This window comes from Cyprinodon tularosa, unplaced genomic scaffold (assembly GCF_016077235.1).
Source record: "Cyprinodon tularosa strain WSP-4 unplaced genomic scaffold, ASM1607723v1 ctg107, whole genome shotgun sequence".
NCBI classification, from domain to species: domain Eukaryota; kingdom Metazoa; phylum Chordata; class Actinopteri; order Cyprinodontiformes; family Cyprinodontidae; genus Cyprinodon; species Cyprinodon tularosa.
The window spans coordinates 4,055,849-4,075,402 of record NW_024037860.1 but is presented as its reverse complement, the minus strand read 5'-3'; the positions used below and the strand labels follow the sequence as shown (position 1 = coordinate 4,075,402).

Below are 19,554 nucleotides of genomic sequence, written 5' to 3'. Positions count from 1 at the left end.
ACTGTTAGGGACCTTTAATAATTTTCATAGTATTTTATGTTGATCAGCTGTATGCTTTTCTCTTCTTCTTTTTTTTCTTATTTAGAGCTTATAACATCACAAGCTTCAAACTAGACCAGCTAAATAACTTCACATTTCCCAGATCAGTGTTCGGGCGCTTCATCACTCTCATCAATCAAGAACCAAAATACATGATTGTCTGTGTGGGGACCATCAATGGCAAACTCTTAAGTAGGTTCAGCTTTCTCAGAAACAAACCAATTACCTGATTATGACATTAACATATAAAACACAGTTTTCAAATAACTTCTAATATCACATTGAAATATTCCAGAAATGTCTCTCTTTTTCTTCCAGAACCTCCCCTCTGTAGAAACTGATTAAGACTGAAGCTGGGGAGAGGCCCTGATCTACTGCAGATATGCTCACAAAGATCTGACCTCTGTCTTGGATCCCTTTAATCTCAGCTGTTTGTTCATAGTGATAATTAGTGACAGCTCTAATTTTCTTTATTTCAGCCAGAAATCAGCTAAACTTGCTAGATTATTCTTATTCCTTTGAAATCATGGGGTAAATGGTTCTGGGTCAGCTTAATCTAATGCTCATTGTTATTATTTCATTGCACTAACAACTTTTTATTGATGTATTCATGCATATAGTAAACCCACTCTGGTGATCTTTGCTCATATATTCATTATTTTGGTTCCTTTATACAGAGCCAGGGACACGACAAGGGAAAAATATATAATGTGTGCACAAAATACCTATTCATTCCCACGAAATACAAATATCTAAACATGAAATGCTAATTAGTGTGCACAGAGTACTTTATGTGGCCATTATAAGAGCATTTTTGCCATGTTAAAACATTTTGGGTTTTAGCGTTACCAACCTTTTTCTAATTCCATCTTTAAAATGCCCTTTAGAGTCTAAAGTCATGCATTTTTCTTCTATGTTGATCACTGGTGCACTGCAGCAATGACTACATTTTATTCTAAAATCACCTGCTGATTGAGTATTTGTACTGGATAATCACCTTCCAAATGACCCTATTTAAGCTGAAACCAGTGAGGACCAGAACTTTAAGTGTGAGCCTATAAGCTTCACCTGTAGAGCTTATCACGGGTGGGTTAAAGGGAGAGCAGAATGGAGTCTATATATGTCTGTCCAGACCACAAACAAAGCATCTGCTCACACAGTTAGCCTTCAACTTGTGTAAATATGTACTTTGAGGCTCCCTGCCAAGTAAGAGAGGAGAAATAATCTCAGGACAGAGCCAGAGATAGCTGCCCTGACAATGATGAGGACAAAGATTACAAACCGGAAAAGTAGAGAGACTATTCTACCAAAGTCTTCTGCTGGGGCCCGAGTGCCAGATAGCTTATTTCATTTATGTCATTATCTGTTTCCATCTCCTCAAACCCCAGTCAGCGTCAACAGATGGCCGCTCACGCTGAGCCTGGTTCTGCTGGAGGTTTCTTTCTGCTAAAAGGGAAATATCCTCTCTACAGTCTCTACATCCATGCTAGGTGTGAGGGATTGCAGAGTCGAATCCATGCAATCAGCTGGTTTTCCTTAAATAGAAACATTTTGAAGGATCTGATTGTGTTATCTGTATAAATAAACTGAATAATACTTTGCAAGTCTGTGCATAAATGTGTTTTTTGAGAGAACAGATAACAGATATTTCGAGGGTACAAATGAATATTTTGTGCACATAAATTAGTGTTTCGTGGCAATGATTAGGTATTTCATGTGCACATTACTTATTTTTTTCCCATGTCAGTCCCTGGGCTCCGTACCTTTAGGTAGCCTAATTATTTCATCAAAAATAAAGGTAAGGTGTAGAAATGAAGATTATTCATCAAGTGGTATAATAAAACTGCTTTTATTAACCATCCGAAAAATTCCCGTCACCCCAAAGTAACACTTTATTATTATATTCTGTGCATTTTTTTTCCATTATCATTTAAAGGTATAGTGAACGATTTTCACAAAATTTTAAAAAGACCTGCCCTCTCCACATAAAAAAAAAAATGCACATGCAAAACCCTGTAACTGCTCCCAAGAGGGAACGCCAATTAAAAGCGTGTGAGAGCTTGCACAAGCCCCTTTCTCCTCATGCATGCTCCGTTTAAAAGTTGCTGTTTGCAACTTTCATACAAGCTTATTTTTCAAAAAAAGATTTGCAATTTTTACCATTATGTCGGACTCACACTGGTAAGTAAAAATGGTGACTAGCAAGCAGTATGGCCTTAGAAGGACCAATTGTTTTGATGATCCACCCTCAAAAAGGACATGCTCCACTATACCTTTAATAACTAATCAAGCAGGTTGGAGCAGAGTGCACATTTTGTGTATATATTATTAAATGGTCTTTCAAATAGAAATATTCTGAAGCTTCAGGCTGGGATAAACCATAAAACAAAAGTGGAAAATTTTTTAAATAATGTCACAGTGGTACAACATTTTCCTCTGATTATTTGTATCCTTTTTTGTATAAAATTAGATTTGTGTCTTTATTATTCAATAAAGAAATGTAGTTTCAATTAAAACATATATTTTCAATTAAAAACACCTTCAATTCAATAAAAATTTTATTTTTTTTAATTGAAAATATATTTTTTTATTGAAGCTACCTTTTCCATGTTTATTATGAAGAAGTGGTGCATGCTGCCTTTAACGTCTTTTTTAATCTTTCCCTACTGATCATGTTTATGGAGTCGGAGACAAAGACGATTCACAATGTAGGTCTGTGCCAAGGCTAGCTAAGGAGGAATGTTGATAACGGATAGGTTTATACTGGGAACAATTTACTGAGTGCACATCTCCCTTCAATGTTTTCTTTGCCTCCCTAAGAGTAGGAGCCTTCAACCGCTTTATATGCATTTGAATAAATTTGCAAAGACAAAGATCTCTCTGTTTAACAAGGGGTTGTTTCTTCCTCTTTGATAAAAAAAATATCATAATGGTACTTGCTATATTGACAGACCTTCTAATTAATTTTGAAATCCGCTTGGCATGAGTGAAAAGTAAATAAAAGTCTTTATAATGACCAAAGTAAAAAAAGATGCAGGTTCCAAGTGAAGAGCATTACATTTATAAGATATTTTTTAGGAACAGCATATAAATAAGGACTCCTCTTCCTCAGTTACTAAGAGTCAGATACTGCTTCTGACCACAAAGCTTATAAAACATATAAACAGATAGTTTATATGTTTATATCTGTTTACAAGGTGCTTATCACTAACCCAAAGGGCTTGAGACAAAACGAAAGAAAACGAAAGGGAACTAAGCAACCATTTTGCTTTAAAAACACATCAGACAAATACATAACGTAGATGTTGGTGTAAAAAAATCTATCTTTAAAATACGGTTTAAAATACTTGGAGGAAATTTTTACATCCCATGGACATCATGGTAACATGCAGATTACTTATGAGACACACTATTATTATATTTATTTGTCCCTTTCAAGAACATGCAAAGGTCTGAATTTGAATGAACCTCTGATGTAACAGCTGTATATTTGAATAAGGACATTAAAGTAGTTGATTACCGTGAAAGCTGCAGTAGAGGAAGCAGAATTCACTCAGGAGGGTTAAATGAACATCAGAGTGGAGCGAGGACCAACTGCTGAGGTGATGAACTGACAGAAAGTTTCCCTTTTTATTTAGCAAGCTTTTTTACTAAAAAGAGTGTCTTTAATCTGAGTAAGTTGTTTACAACAACTATTTTAACTAAAGCTATAATAACATGTTTGTTCTTCCAAAATGCTGCAGAGTTTGGTTTTCATCTGGGTTATTAGTAAGTGGCCATTTTGATTATTCTGAATGTCTATCTCAAGAGTTTAGATTGACAATGAATTGACCTACTTCTAAATAGTTGAATCTGTGGTTTAAGAATACAGTAATATTAATATATTAGAATTATTTCATTATATTTTCTGGAATTGACAGTAACCCAAAATGTAGCTGTGCAGACGACAGGTAGGAGCAAATATTCTCTGTGTAACAAACAGATAATTGCTTCTGGCATTAATTAGAATCAAAACTAAACAGCGAGGGTAACATTTCTCTTATCCTCAGATCTTTGCAACACAGACAAGATAAAACTGCTCAAAGAAAAAGCATCTCAGTCCTCAACCTTATATTCGGGAAAGACTCCATTGATCCCTCCCAGAGCCTTTGATGAGGATATCAATACATGTTGTCGCACCAAGGATCAGACTAACTCCTGGTGGAGAATTGACCTGCAGGGGATTTACAACATTTCCTGTATCTCTATCTATACTAAAAGTGAGGCTGTGGCTGATTTAACAGGAGCTCAGATCTACATTGGGAACTCTCTAAAGAACAATGGCACCAGCAACAGACTGTAAGTACATTATGCCATCTTCATTGGACATATTTAATATAGTTAGACCTAAATCGAAGAACATATATGAATAAATTATTCACTTGTTTCTGGGTTTTGTATTGTCTTTGGCAAAGACTGACAAGATAAGCAATAAAGAAAAATAGAGAGAGAGAGAGAAAAAAAGGAAGAGACAAAGAAGTATTGCCTGCTTACTGGTTGGGGCATAGAGCTTGGAATCCTGAGGTTCTGAGTTCAAGCCCCACTCCAACAGACTGCCACCTGGCTCTCTGAGCAAGACTCTTAACTCCACACCGCTTCCCGATTGCTCCACGATAGCAGCCCACTGTTCCCCAAGGGGGTGGGTTACATGCCGAGATAAATTCCTCCAATGTGTGCTCAATAAAATTCAGTTAGTATTATGTTTAAAGACAATTTGTAACGTCAAAGACAGTACTTTTAAACAACAAAATTTAAAGTATCAGAAAGTTGAAAGATTTTGTGTAACAAAAAAAAAAAAAAAAAAAAAAATCTGAATGGATTACTTTAATTTCTGTATTTACATAGTGCTTTTTCAAGTCATAGGACTCCAGAGCACTTCACACTACATTAAGTATCTTAACTGTTCATGCGCACATGTACTCTGATGGTGGTAAACTGTATTGTAGCTAGGGATGTAACGATATCAAAATCTCACGGTACGATACAATTTTGATATTGACCTCCTGGTACGATATTTATTGCGATATTGTGGAAAAGCTCACGGTACTGTTAAATAGCTCACGATAGTGTTTGTGATGATAATAGCAAACAAAAATTGAAATTTTTTCTGCTTTTGCCAGTCAACAGGCAATTTATTGTTGTATTTAAGGATCATTACAACATAAAACGCTGATCACATAGTGCTTTTAAAGTGCAAGTTGTAGTCAGGAACATCAATATTCTGTTGATTCTTCTGTGAATAATTTTTCAAGTTAAGAAGCAACCAGAACAATTGTAAACAATAGTGCAAACAAATATCAAGTTGATATGTCAGATATGTGGCGGTAGTGTTTGGTTTATCTAAAGGTTTTTATCTGTTACTGTGTAAATGAGTTTGGCTATAATTTAAGGACAGATTCTAATAGATCTGCAGAGTGTGAACTATAAATCTGATAGGAGTTTCATTTTTTTATTGTTGTTTTGCACAATATGCTTAACTAAGTATTTTTTGTTGTTGAATATTAGAGATTTTGCAGATACATTTTGTACATACATTGTTTAGATTTACTTATATATTTCTAACCCTTTTATAGAATAGAATAGAAAATCCCTTTATTGTCCCACAATGGGCAAATTTACAGCAGCAGAAAGATTATTGAAAGTGGTCACACAAATGAGAACCTTAGAAAATGTATAAGAATAACATAATAGGGAAGAGTTAAAATATAAAAAATAAAATTCTGTAATGTGTTTTAACAATATAAAACTGGAGAATTGATAACCAATATGCAGCTATGGACATTTTTACAGTAATGGATATTTGAAAATAGCAGCAACATCAGAGATGTGCAGAATGACAGCAGCAGGTTATTTAACTGACTAAGGTTTCTATCATTACATTTGATTTGATTTGTTCCTGCTACCGGTGGCTGGAATCTTTATTCCACTCTGGAGTCTTGTGAGTGTAGTCTTTGTTCACTTTAACTTTTAAAAAAAGTAAATAAAAAAACAAACAGTTTTGAAAAACTCGGTATTCATTCTTTTCCTGCTTTGTGTGTCAACTTTCACGGTTGCTAAACAACAGAGCATACGGCGGTAAAACCCGCCGAACGGTGGACCTGTTCGAATTTACAGCCAAAACTCTTCCAGCCTCCTTATTTTCAAGGACTTCGAAGGATCCAGTCTAGGTAGACCGCGTCCTTGGAGGACACGTCCAAGGTTTTCGAACAGAGCCTCTGATTAAGAACAGGGCTGCCCGCACTGACGCGGCTCAGGGATTACGTCACACGGAGCGTCGTGCGCAGTGAAATCAGGACATTTCCTCACTTTCTAAAAAAAACCCGGGACAATACGTGAAATACGGATATGTCCCGGGAAATACGGACGTTTGGTCATCCTAGCATATAATCCATTGTCTTTCCACCACCTTCTCTCCTTTTGCGTTTTTTGACACAGCAAAACCAAAATGTTTCCAGACATGCTAGCCTGCTTTGAGCTTGTGAGGACAGCGTGCAATCCGTGTGCAATCCTATTGGCTTAAGAACGGTTGGTATGAAAACGCAGCGCAAAGGATCATGGTCTATGTAGTTAACAATGATTTGTTCCGCGGGACTGTGTTTAATCCTCTTGCTTTTTAACGGACACCTGTCCTTTTATTATTGTAACCCAACCACGACGATATCGAGACACGTTTACCACCGCGATAGCACGGTAATGTCAATATCGTTACATCCCTAATTGTAGCCATACAATAACTGGCCTCTGACACACTGAGATAAGCCAAACTACTGTTCACAGGAGTCACATCTTCTGCAACTTCGGTCACAATAATGTCCAGTGAGTTTTCAGGCTCAGCTGCATGTTTTGTTTTTTCTGTTATTCAGGGTTTACAACATCACAGACTTCCAAACAGGCGAGGTAAATGACTTCATATTTCCAACATCAGTTTCAGGACGATATGTCACAGTGATCAGACAAGATCATAAACGTCTGGTTCTGTGTGAGGTGAAGATCATGGGCAAAAAGATAGGTACGTTTGATTTTCTGTCTATAATGTTCTTAACGAGAAACCAACTTTTTTCTTTTTTTTTTTACTTTTTATCCATATACATTTTTTTTTTAAACATTTTCATGTAATGATACAATAAACTAAGTTTACATAAAATAAACTGTTCTGGGTAATGTTCCCAGTGCCAGACCGAATATTTATAACCCCTATTATGAGCAAGAAAGTCTTGCTAATTTTAAGCCTTTAAAGATGCATCTGACTTCTTTATTGAGTAAAATGATGATGAAAAATTAAGTTCAGTATAAATTTTGAATCAAAATTTCCCAAATAAACTATGACATAAACTCACACTGTCACAAAAATGTTTAGAAATGTTCTTTGGTACGTTGCATGTAACCCTTTGAATCAATGATCTATCTTCTAAGTAGAATATTCATACCTAAGATCAGTAAAGCACACTTACTTCCACAGTAGGGCTGCCATGAGGAAGTATCTAGGACAAGAAGCAATATAGTCCCTAGCGCTAATTTTTCATTTAGAATAAAGATCTTTATGTAGCACCTAGTAAGCTGGTTACTGTGGTTGCCAACAATCCTTCCTTTGGATGTAATCGTAACCCTTGCAAAAATTGCAAATGTCCTTATTTTATCAGGGAGACCTTCTGTTTGCTCCATTGGTGTAGCTTTGTTTTTTTTTTCCTATGTTATTTTCCGTAACGCTGTAGTCCAAATTTGAGACCACAATTCAGTTTATTTATATAGCGCCAATTCACAAAATATCATCAGACAATTCAACCTGATCATACATTCTGATTGGCTAAAAATGTTCTATCTAAGCAAAAACCAGCTAATTACAACTACTCATTGAGTCTTCAGCATCCCTCACACATAGTATGCAGCAACAGTGGAGAGGAAACTTCCTTTTCCAGGAGAGACACAGAAAGGGAGACTAGCTCTGAGCCAGCTTCTATGACAAGGTGAAGGAAGCACATACAATTAGAGATACAGGACTACACTGAAGAACAGGCCAAGCTCCAATATCTACAGTATAAACAATGGTGTCAATGGCAGCAGCCCAGCTGATACTTCTTTACAGGATGGTGTCACAGCGAAACAGACACAGACCAGATGAAACTACTATGATAAGAAAAAAAGAAAGCATACAATTAGAGGTTGCACTATCAAATGCAGCAGAATGGGAGAATAGAGATAGAATTAAATAGAATAATAAAAAGTGGTACCTATGTCCTCCAGCAGTGAAAGCCTATAGTAGTAAAACTTTACATACAGCTCAGGATAACCTGTGTAACTCTATCAACAAGAGAGGTTTTAGCCCTAGCCTTAAAAGTAGACAAGGTGTCTGCCTCATGGACTGAAACTGGTAGTTAGTTACACAGGAGTGGAAATTTCCAAAAGATAGAAAGTGTTCTGCTTCCTCTTCCTAACCCCTTATTGTCAGCTCTATTCAGATAGCATTTGTTACAGAGAACACTGACACACTTGTGCTTTGGCTTATGTGTCCTTAAGGATTTGCACTTTTTAGAAGTAGCTGGAATTTTACACAATTCAAAATTGCAGTAGCTTTTACAGGATTGAGAAATGGCTTCTTCACATTACATTTCTCAGATTTAAAACAAAAAAAAGAAAAACAATCTTCAAACTTTTGATCTTTGGTGCTGACTTAAAGCCGGGCATACACTGTACGTATTTTTGCCCTTTTCAGGCCTATTCGTCATGCAAAATTTTTTTTATCCGGCTAACTCTCAGCGTCAAGCAGTGTACAGGGGGTAACGAGGGGCGATCAGCCTCTCACGACCACCTCCGGATTAGGAATCATAAAGTGGGGAGAAAATCAAATATGTTTGAAATTCATTCTTCAGCATGAATTCACTCAGGACAGACTGAATTCATGCCCATGGGCAAATCGCTCAGTGGGCATGTGCAAACAAGGATTCTTCTTCCTCTTAGACAAAAACACAGAAGCATGGTGGGACTGCGAGTGAAATGGAGTTCTCTCTGCAAAAATAGGACTGTCAGCACAAAATTGCACAAATTGCCAGGGCAGCACGTTTCACTGTAGTGAGCTTCATATTCCTGTTCTCCTTATTTAGACTCAGACAGACGAGTCCGAGTAGCGCCATCTCACTGCATAGCTGAGTCCGACGTGGTTTTTAGACATATAGTGTGAGCAGGCAGATCTCATCAGAGTGGTGGCTCGCAGTGTGATAACATGCGTTGTGAGCTGTGAACTTTTAAACCCTGCAGTTTCATTGTACAGTGTGAGCTGTAGCTGTGTGCAGCGATTGAAAAAAATCGTTGATAGTATGCACAGCTTAAGGACCTTACTTCCAGCACTATTTGGATATCACTTATCATGCTGACCTCTGACGCAGGGCAACCGAGGAATAAATACATGATATAAATCTCTATATTACAGGAAGATGAAATTTTAGCATCTGCAGTTTTCTATGGTTTGTTTCCCATCATTTTCTATTGAAATACACAATAAATAGGTAAAGCGGATACACTCACTGACTGCGCTTCAGTTGAGTCCTTTACTGTTAGAATTTTCCCCTTTTTCAAATGCAGGCTTGATGCCATCTTCACCTGGTATTGTTCCAGCTTAACAAAACATTCCAGTGCAAAATGTGCAGCTCAGACATTAAGGGCTGTGGGGAGAGTCACTGGAGCATTGCTGACATAGATAAACTTTATCCATTGTTCTATGGTAGTTTGGTCAACAGGCAAAATAAAGATATTTTGTGGTTTGTGTTGGCAACCAACAACAGGCATATGATAACAGAGCAGTATTTGGATATCTTTACTTTCAACACAATTTGTTACTAATGGCAGTGACTCAACATCATAACTTCTGTTGGTGAAATTGGGATGGGCGTGGTCTATGTTACACACTGACGTTATTGACCTCAATAGCAAAACCAAAATCTTGGTTTTAGAGCGTATATTCTTATGGGCTGTTTTGGGAAGAATGATGGAAGCCCTGAAAGGTAAGAGAGAAAAAAAAATGGAAAAAAGAAAGTTTGAAGTGTTTTTTTTTCTTGTATTAGTTTCTGTCATGATGGGTTCTCTAGTGAGACCCAATTATGCAGAACACCACGGAGACGGAAACTGAAGTAAAAGGTTTAACAAAGTTTATTGTCACAAGCACAAGATATTTCACTGGTTCTGGTTCACGTCTGGGAAACTGGTTCACTGGAGTCTGCGTGGGAGACAGTTCAGTTAGCGTTTGATCAGAAGAGTTTGATTCAGAGAGTTTCTGGTTTGTACCTTGAGGGTTCTTGGTTAAAGCCTTGAGAGGGAAACTGTTGGGTCCAGAGATAGTTTGTTCAGCAGAGTCCGTTAACTGCTTCAGCGTCTTACTTCTAGAGAGAGAGCAGACCTTGGCTTTGAGTTTCCAGCTCTTGGTCCAGAGCAGCATGGAAATCCAGAGAGGAGTCTTCAGGTTTGGCTCAGAGGGCAGGCTCGGCAGGTTAAGCTCTTCCAGAGCTTCACAGGAGAAAAACAGGTTTCCTGAAAGCAGAGACAAAGGTTAGAATCCAGTCTGGATTCAAAAGTCAATGAAGGTTCTCAGAGATACTAGGCTTAGGTGCTAACCAACTGGATTAAACACTGCGGCGTTGAGGCAAGGTCTGAAGACAGCTTAAATACTGTGGATCCTCTGATGATGGGATGAGCTTCAGCTGTGCAGGAGGCTCGGCTCAGGAGGATCCATGGCGGACTCTGCTGGAGGAAGGTGGTACTTCTCCAGCTCCCAACAGTTTCTGCCCTGAAAGGCAAGTGAAAAAAATAAAATAAAACATTTTTTTTTCTTCTCATTGTGTTGGTGGAATAAAAAAATACTCAGAAATCTAACCAATTTTTTTTTCTTTTTTTTTTCTTCATTGTGGTGGTGGAGAAAAAAACGACTTTAAACCAGGATTTTTTCCACCCATAAATCTGTTGTTTGAGGTTAAAAACTCTTTAAGTTCCTCATCTCTGTTCCATTTAGCTGTTATAACTTAAAAATAAATAAATACAATAATTGAAGGATTAAGGATTAAATATTTAAATTGTTAACAAATTATTTCTTAAGCCCATGTCTAACTTAAGTTAATTTATGATAAGCATTGACTGACAACAAGTCTAAGGTTATCTAGGAAAACATCTTTTATCTGAAGAAAGAGCATTTATGATGTTGTCCTTCAAATAAGCTTGATCATCCCTGCAAATAATTCACTATTGCTTATAATAATACAAGGTTGATATCTTAACCACATGCCATGGCCAATAAAGACACAGTTCTTGTTTTTGTACCTTATTTTTATCTTATTTTACTTAAGATAAAATATAATAAATATAATATAATAAATATAGAATATATGGGGGACATTGATTCTTATTACGTCAGTGCCTGTTGGGAGCTGGAGAAAATCCCATCTTTCTCCAGCAGAGTCCGCCGTGGATCCTCTGAGGGAGCCTCCTGCACAGCTGCAGCTCATCTAGATCATCAGAGGATCCACTATATAAGCTGTCTTCAGACCTTGCCTCAACGCCGCAGTGTTGTTCCAGTTGGTCAGCGCTAAAGCCTAGATCTTTGAGTTATCTCTATGACTTTGAATCCAGGTTGGATTCTAACCACTCTCTCTGTGTTTCCAGGAAACCTGTGTCTCCTCCGTGAAAGCTCAGGAAGAGCTAACCTGCCGAGCCGACCCTCTGAGCCAAACCCTGAAGATTCTCTGAGAACCCCCAAGCAGCTCAGGACTACAGCTGGGAAAACAAGCCAAGGTCTGTTCAAGCTAGACGTGAGACGCTGAACCAGCAAACGGACTCTGCTGATAAACTCTTCTCCAGAACCAACAGTGACTCTCCCAAAGAGAACCTCAAGAACCCTCAAGGTACAATCAGAGCTCACTTGGAAATCAAATCCTGTCTGCAGTCCATAACTGCTCTGTCTCTCACGCAGACTCCGGTGAAACCAGAACCCAGGCCCGAACCAGTCATCAGTACTATCTCTGTGTTGTGCTTAATAAACTTGTCAAACTTTTCATCCTTGTGTCCGTCAGTGGTGTTCTGCATAATTGGGTCTCCATTAGAGAACCCATCATGACAGTGCCGATAGTGGCAAAATAAAGTATTGCAAGAAAATAATTGTTCATTATTATTATTTTTTTACTTGCCTTTCAGGGCAGAAAATAATACAGGGGAAAAAAAAATACTTTTAACTTTTCTTTTCCAGATTTTTTTTCTCTCTCACAAAGTGCCATGCCAAAAAAACAAAGTAAATTTCACATTTCAGATTTTCCATCAGATTTTAACTGAGGCACATCACCCCCGAACACATTTTAACTTGAAAAAGTGAGATTTGTAATTGGTGCCTAATTTAAAATCTTAAAATCAACTGCTCATGTTCATGTATCCCAAAAGTTTATTGAAACTAAGTTTTTTCCTTTTCTTTTAAAGAATCACCCTTTCAGCTGATCAGAAAAAAACAAAACATGGGAAGAAGCCCTTCACCACTGCAAGGAAATCCACTGTGGTCTGGCCTCCATCCTGGATGAACAGATGCAGGCCTTTGCTGAGCTGGAGGCTGAGAAGGCCAACAGTCCCTTCGTATGGCTCGGCCTTCATTACACCTGCACCCTGGACTTCTGGTTCTGGGTTGATGATAATGTTGTGCGTTTCAAACGCTGGGCTAACAACCCCCCAGAGGAGGACTGTGACATGAGGGGAGCCATTAAGACACATGGAGACCATCTGTGGTTCAGCAAGTCTGATTATGAGAAGTTTAATTTTATCTGTTTGCTTTAGGAAGATTTGAGACTTCTACATGATTGTAATGTTAGCATTGCTTAGTTTGCATCAAAACAGCTCCTTCTTTGATATTAGTAACAATTACAATATGAAGACACAGGGAGACCATCTTTGGTTCAGCAAGTCTGATTATGAGAAGTTTAATTGTATTTGTTTGATTATTTAACTAAGATGTAACACTGATAAATTATTGTAATTTTAGCATTGCTTTGTTTTCTTTTAAACCGCTATTTCTTTGATTTGAGTAACTATTAGAATACTTTCTCTGCATTGTTACAGTACACACTTAGGAAGTTACTATTCTAGCTTACACTTATGTACATCACTGTAGTAACAGCATTTTGGGATTATGAAAAACTGGATTTTTGAAAATACAGTGTTCTGTAAGCTTTTACAAGATGTAACATTTATTCTGTCCAAGCAGTTAAATAAATGCTGTATAAAGAAAAACATCTGGATCAACTTAGAGTTTAGTTATGTTTTACATGTGAATTGCCTTGAAATGTATATATTGTGACGATTTAGGAAAAAAAAGAAAAAACTGATAGTGAACAGAAACAGTAATGTGTCTATTACAGCCTTACATTGGTTGATTCTTTTTATTCCTGGGTGAACAGGCTTCTTAGGCCCTTCATGGGTTTCTTTATTTTAGCATCATATGTTCCAGAGTCAGAGGGCAGATATTAAAGGATCAAATGAAGTTATGGAACATCTGAATCTGCCTAATAGAACCAGACTGATCACAGTGCAGTGATGGCAGCATTTTGGTATATTCTGTAATGTTATTTTGTTCTTGTTTCACAGCCATCTTTCAGCATAATTAGATGTTCTGAAACCCTAAGATAAATTATTGTTTTTTTTATTATTAAGCGCCACAGTAAGTGTTGTTACAGACTAACAGCTACATACTATAATGCAAACATATAATTAGCATTGGTTTTTACTTCCTAGTTTATATTTGATAAATGATTAATATTTATATATCAGAGTAGGATTTATTATTTTTTCATACACTTTTTCCTGCAATTTTCAAGCTTAAAGCTGCTCTATTGGAGGCATATGGGCCTCATTTAAATGAGAATAATTCAATATATAGCCATAACTATTTTTTAAATGAAACTATTAAAGCTGTTGACTGTGTAGATTTTAATAAAGTTTATCACAAAAAAGATTTAATGGTGTTATGCAAATTTACCAGAAGAATATAAATTTTATATAGTGTGTTGGGGCAGCAGAAGTTAGTTTTCCCAGCATGCAATGGGAAGCATGTTCAGAAGCTGCCAGTTAATGTCAATCTTTTCCAGGTTATTAAGTTACCTGTTTTATTTGTTACTGTTCCTATGTCTGCTGTATCATCAGAGTTTCTGTTATAGTCTGAAGTACTTGTTGTCTCACCATGAGTCTGGAAGGTAGGTCCGTTAATTACCTCTCCTCAACAGTTGTATAAAAGGGTTGTTATTCAATAAAAGAGTAAGCCTTCTGGAGTCGTGTGGCACGGAAGCTACCACTAAACTGAAGTCATTTCTCTGGATAGTTACCGCTATAGGGACCCATCACTGCTACAGCATTAAATAACTAGAACAGGAAGTTATAGATAATTAATTGTTCATTCAAAACAGGGGTAAAAGTAATTAATTAATATTAGTTGAATGATTACAGTATAACTATAATTTGCTTACAGACCAATTTCTTAGTCTCTTACTTAAAAGGTTGGACTCCTGGATTCAGATGTTTAAAATCCAGTTGTCTTTCCCTACTTTAGTAATTTAAGCAACTGTCATACCTTGACGATTTAGACCAGCATATGACTAATGTACGCTAGCATTCGTTGGATAAGTTATAGGTCCATTTTGTATAAGTTGACATCATACACACTCCAATTTGTTTAAAAAAATAAATAAATATAAAAAATATAACCACGAATGTCTGGGGGACAGTGATTCGCCTACATGTTATGAATGGTGGCATACCATAAAGAATACATTATGAACAGTTTAGTTTGTGCCTTCGACTCGTTGCCCATAGGAAGACGTTACTTGGATTACAAAACCGAATATCTTCGGGACAGCTCCAAATTACACAAAACTAATATGGGTGAGTAGAGCATGATGTAAAAACGTAAAATCAAGGACCCAATGTAAAAAAAAAAACATTGTTCCCCTTTGCTGGCATGCTGGCACATGTCGACATGCGGTATTTTGAGCATGCTCAAAATTTCCAGTTTTTGACAACATATGCAAGCATATGCCATACATGAGGTATAAATTACAGTTAAGTTATCTGATCGTTGTTAAGTGTAAGTAAGTCGTCATACGTCGTAGCGTCTATCCAAAGCTTATAAGGGACTTGTGCATAACTTGTGTATAACTTGTGTGTAACTTATCAGGAGCTTATCTCCAATGCATATCAACATATTTGACATATTCCACGTTATACTGTATAATGGCAGTGTTTTGGTATAGAAAGGAACTTGCAGAAGGAAGCTGCCAGTTCTCCTCCACCTTCTTTCGTTTTCTTTGTATTTCTTCTTTTTTTTTGAGTGGTAAACAATAGCTAGGTTAATACCGCGATCAAAGACATCTTTTTATACTGACCGGGCACCTCTGGTCGCATAATTGCCGCCCTCAGGACACTGGCTTGTGACATTTCATAGACATTAAGCTGCCATGTGTTATGCATAAGTGTCAGCTAGAGTTGAGGTCTGAGCACCCAAATGCAGAGGTGAGTTCTTGCAGTTTTAACTAATGATTTCAGTTAACAAAGGCAGGAATCCAAAATCCAACTTATAATGTAAAACTTAGCAAAAACCATGGAGACATCAGGGGAAAACAAGCCCGAGCAGCCAGGGAACAATGAGCAGAGACGAGGAACCAACACTAAGGAACTGAACAGGGAGAGTATTTATGGCTGACTGAACAAAGGGAGGACTAACGAGCTGATTGGAAGCAGGTATGAACAGAGGCTTCTAGGAAGGGAGCCAAGGAAAAGGAAACCAACACAAGAGGGCAACAGAGGGCAAAAAAGAAAAGCCTAAGAAGTCACATACATCCAAAAACACAACAAAATAGGAATTAAACCAATAAAACTAGAAAACAAATAAAAACATGAATAAACATGAAACTGAAAACTCAAAGAAAACTTAAGAGAACCAAGACCATAACAATTGGACATAAGTTCTGGACTCGTTATGAATACTCTATGGATATGCCCATAATTGAAAAAATACATAGAAAGTTCAGCATATGCCAGCGTTTTAGGATATTGTGGGACGTTGGGCATACGCTGGCTAAATCGGCAAGCTGTGACAGGGCCCTTAGGCTATGTTTACTCTGCAGCCTGAAGTGACCAAAATCCAATTTCTTTGCACATATACAACCTGGATCTGACCTTTTCATGGCAGTCTGAACAACACAGATCCGATTTATTCCAATGTGACCCAGACCACTTGGCTATGTGGTCGTGAATCAGATACGAATCTGATCTTTTCAAATGCGACCTGTGTCTGTACGGCCAGGTCGCATTCATCCGATTAATACCCGCAGTGGTCACTCATCTGCTTCTTGCTATGCAGAAGTGGCAAGAAAAACAACAGAGATGGTGGACGATAATGTGGAGAATAGTATTTATGTTTAGCCATCTTGGAAAGATTGTGTTTTTAAGGTTGGGAAAGACAGCTGGATGCGCTCTGGTGCTGTCACCCATGTTTACTTCCGTAAACACAGAGCACCCTGGCCTGTGATGTCATTGCATCCTCTACTGAGCATGCAGGACACTAAGGTTGTATGACTGCAGTTCACACAGGAGATCACATACAAGTCACATATATTTGGAAATGTGAACCGCAACGCAAAAAATTACCTCTATAGATCATAATACTCATTATCAAAGAGCAATCCTTAAAAATACCAAATAATAATAATATATTATATAAATATATCATATTTTTATAACATAAGCTCACAATATATTGATATAAAACTTTGCGTTTATCATATTAATATTTAATTGAAAAATATATATAACTTTGCATATATCTCATACAGTTTGAGTTCAGTTTAAATAGTTTTTAAACTGAATAAAAATGTAATCTAATTTTAGAATTTTTTTTGGTCTTCTAAGGGGCTGTGATTATTGTAATATTATCTTTGACTTGTCTTTCGTGTGATTAAAATGAGATCTAAGGGGCCTCCTATTGATTCTGACAGCTGTTGAACTGAACTGATGTTCTGATCCAAGCTGGTAGCCCTCTAGAGGCATCTACGTACATAATGTCTATGGTAACAGCCACTGGCAACAGGAAGTTGAATGGTAAAGTTGCTTTTCTAAACTCGATCGGAAGGTAGTGCCTTCAGAGGGGAGTAGTTCTGGTTACATCATCGACATTTGATCCCAACATTGGTAAAGCTAATGTGTATTTAAATAAACTCCATCTATGTAAATTTGAGACACAGAATCAGGAACATCAAACATAAAAAACGCCATTGTAGGCATTTCTTACTTTTACTTTTCTTTTTTGGGGGGCTAATGGAAATAGGATGCAAAATTGTGTTGGACTCTGTGTTGTTTAAAAAAGAGATCATGTCTCTCATATCCTAGATTCTCTTCATTGACTTCCTGTTCCAGAATAAATATTTAAATCCTCTTTCTAACATATAAATCAATAAATAACCAAGCTCCATCAGATATCAAAGATCTGATTGTACCTTTACAAAGAACTTCACTCCCAATCTGTAGGTTTACTAGAGTACTAGAACTAGAATTTCTAAAAGTAGAATAGGAGTCAGATCTTTTAGTTATCAGGCTCCTCTCCTGTTATCTCAATAGTTATACTGCTATAGGTTTGCAGCTAAAAGACATATGGACCACACTTCATTATTCTGGTTCAGCTCTATTCTCCAGTTCTGCATATTTTCTAGCAAAACGTCTAACTCTGTTGTCTCTGATTTTCCCGTAATGTAATTTCATCTGCCTTGGTCCTGTTTGGTTGTTACGCCATTCGGAGGAAGGCATCAGCTGGGCTGCTGTCATCTACAACTTTAATTATAAATCATATAGTTGGGCCTGTTTTTCAGTTCCTCATCCTGTTTCTCCTCCAGACATATGGGTGACAGTACATTGATGTGTTTTGAGTGTCTTTATAGAGTTTTTACTTTCTAAAACTACCTAATGATGCAGTGGCATTAAATAACAAAAAGCCTATACTTGTAAAAACGTATGGAACTAAAGAGCTGTGTTTTATCTGTTTATACTCTAAGCTTTAGGTTTGGATGGGAGCACAGGCCTAAGTCAGATCCAACACTGGCTTAGTGCTTGCATCAACAGAACCTATTTATCAGCAGTGGTTAAATGTTACAAAGTAAATTTACTCGATTACTGCACTTAAATACTTGTTAAATATATTTACTTGAGTACGGTAATCTTCAGGGGAGTACTTATAACTTTCACTCCACTAAATTTATAGGAAGCTGCTGGTTACTTTTTACTTCTGCTTCAGCTTAGCTTTGTAATCTGTTGTTATTTTTATTCTGTCAAATGCAATTTTAACATGAAAGATAGCAGCCCTTAGGACTGAATTTTGAAACCACTGTTTAAGGGATTTCCATGACATTCCACAAATGTGAGAAACTCAGTGCAGATATTATTTGTAGTTTAAAAATCTTATGAAGCTATGAGTTGTTGCCTTGTAGCCAAATTGTTCAGTAGGATGAATTCTCCAATCAGAGTTGTGATAATAGATTTTGTTTGTGGTAATAGATTCAACCTTAAACCTCTATTCCATAGTGAAAGAGTGACATTAATCAAGACTCTCCTGTTTTCTTCTTGGTTTGTTTTGAGAAGGAAATAATGACCACAATAGCTGTCCTTTTTTATGTGGCATTTTTATGCTGAAGTTATATATCAGTGATGCAGAATTTGTAACAGTTGGTTCTACGCATCATTATCTGAGGTGATTTCTGAAAGATACAAAGTTCTTTAAAATTACTCTGAAAATTACACAGAAATGTAATAATGTTGGAAAATTTAATTTGTATTTTCGAATAATTAAGTTCTTTTAAAAGCATGTACTTTTGAATACTTAAGTATTTTCAAAAGTGATTTCTCTACCACTTTAACTTGAGTAGATATACGATTTAGTAACTCTTACTCATAGTTGAGTAATATTTGACTATGAGTATCAATACTTTCGTTCAAGTACTCCTGTTGAGTGCTTCATCCACTGTTGATCAGCAATATGATTTTAAAATTATAATAAATCCAAGTAAAGGACTGTAATATTGTTTTTCTCACTTGGAAAAATATCAGCTAAATTTTAAGAAGATGAATTTAGTCTATTTCTTTATACATCATCCTGGAAAACTATTCAAACTTAAACAGAAGTGCTTGTTTAACTTCAGTTGAAGCTGTTTTTTAAAGTTATGTTATTTAATTCTTCTTCTTGGACAGAAGTTAAATCAAGCTAGACTAAAAAGCCTTTCACACAAAGCAGGGGCTGGTAGGACAGTCTTTAACCTGAGTTACAGGCTAGATAAAGTTTGGTAAATAGACAAACCTCTAGCTGTACATGCCAGGTATGCATCAAGTTGTATGGTTGATTCCTGGCTGTGAAGGAAATTCATGTTAAGAAACAGTCGTATTATGTTCTGTAGCACAGCACATTGTTCAGATTCCAGTGCTTCC

At 36.8% G+C, this 19,554-nt stretch overlaps 1 pseudogene; it reads left to right on the top strand.

Annotated features, from left to right (window-relative positions):
• The first annotated feature begins 3,583 nt into the window (after positions 1–3,583).
• Positions 3,584–13,323, top strand: LOC119786334 (annotated as a pseudogene).
• Positions 13,324–19,554: the final 6,231 nt, after the last annotated feature.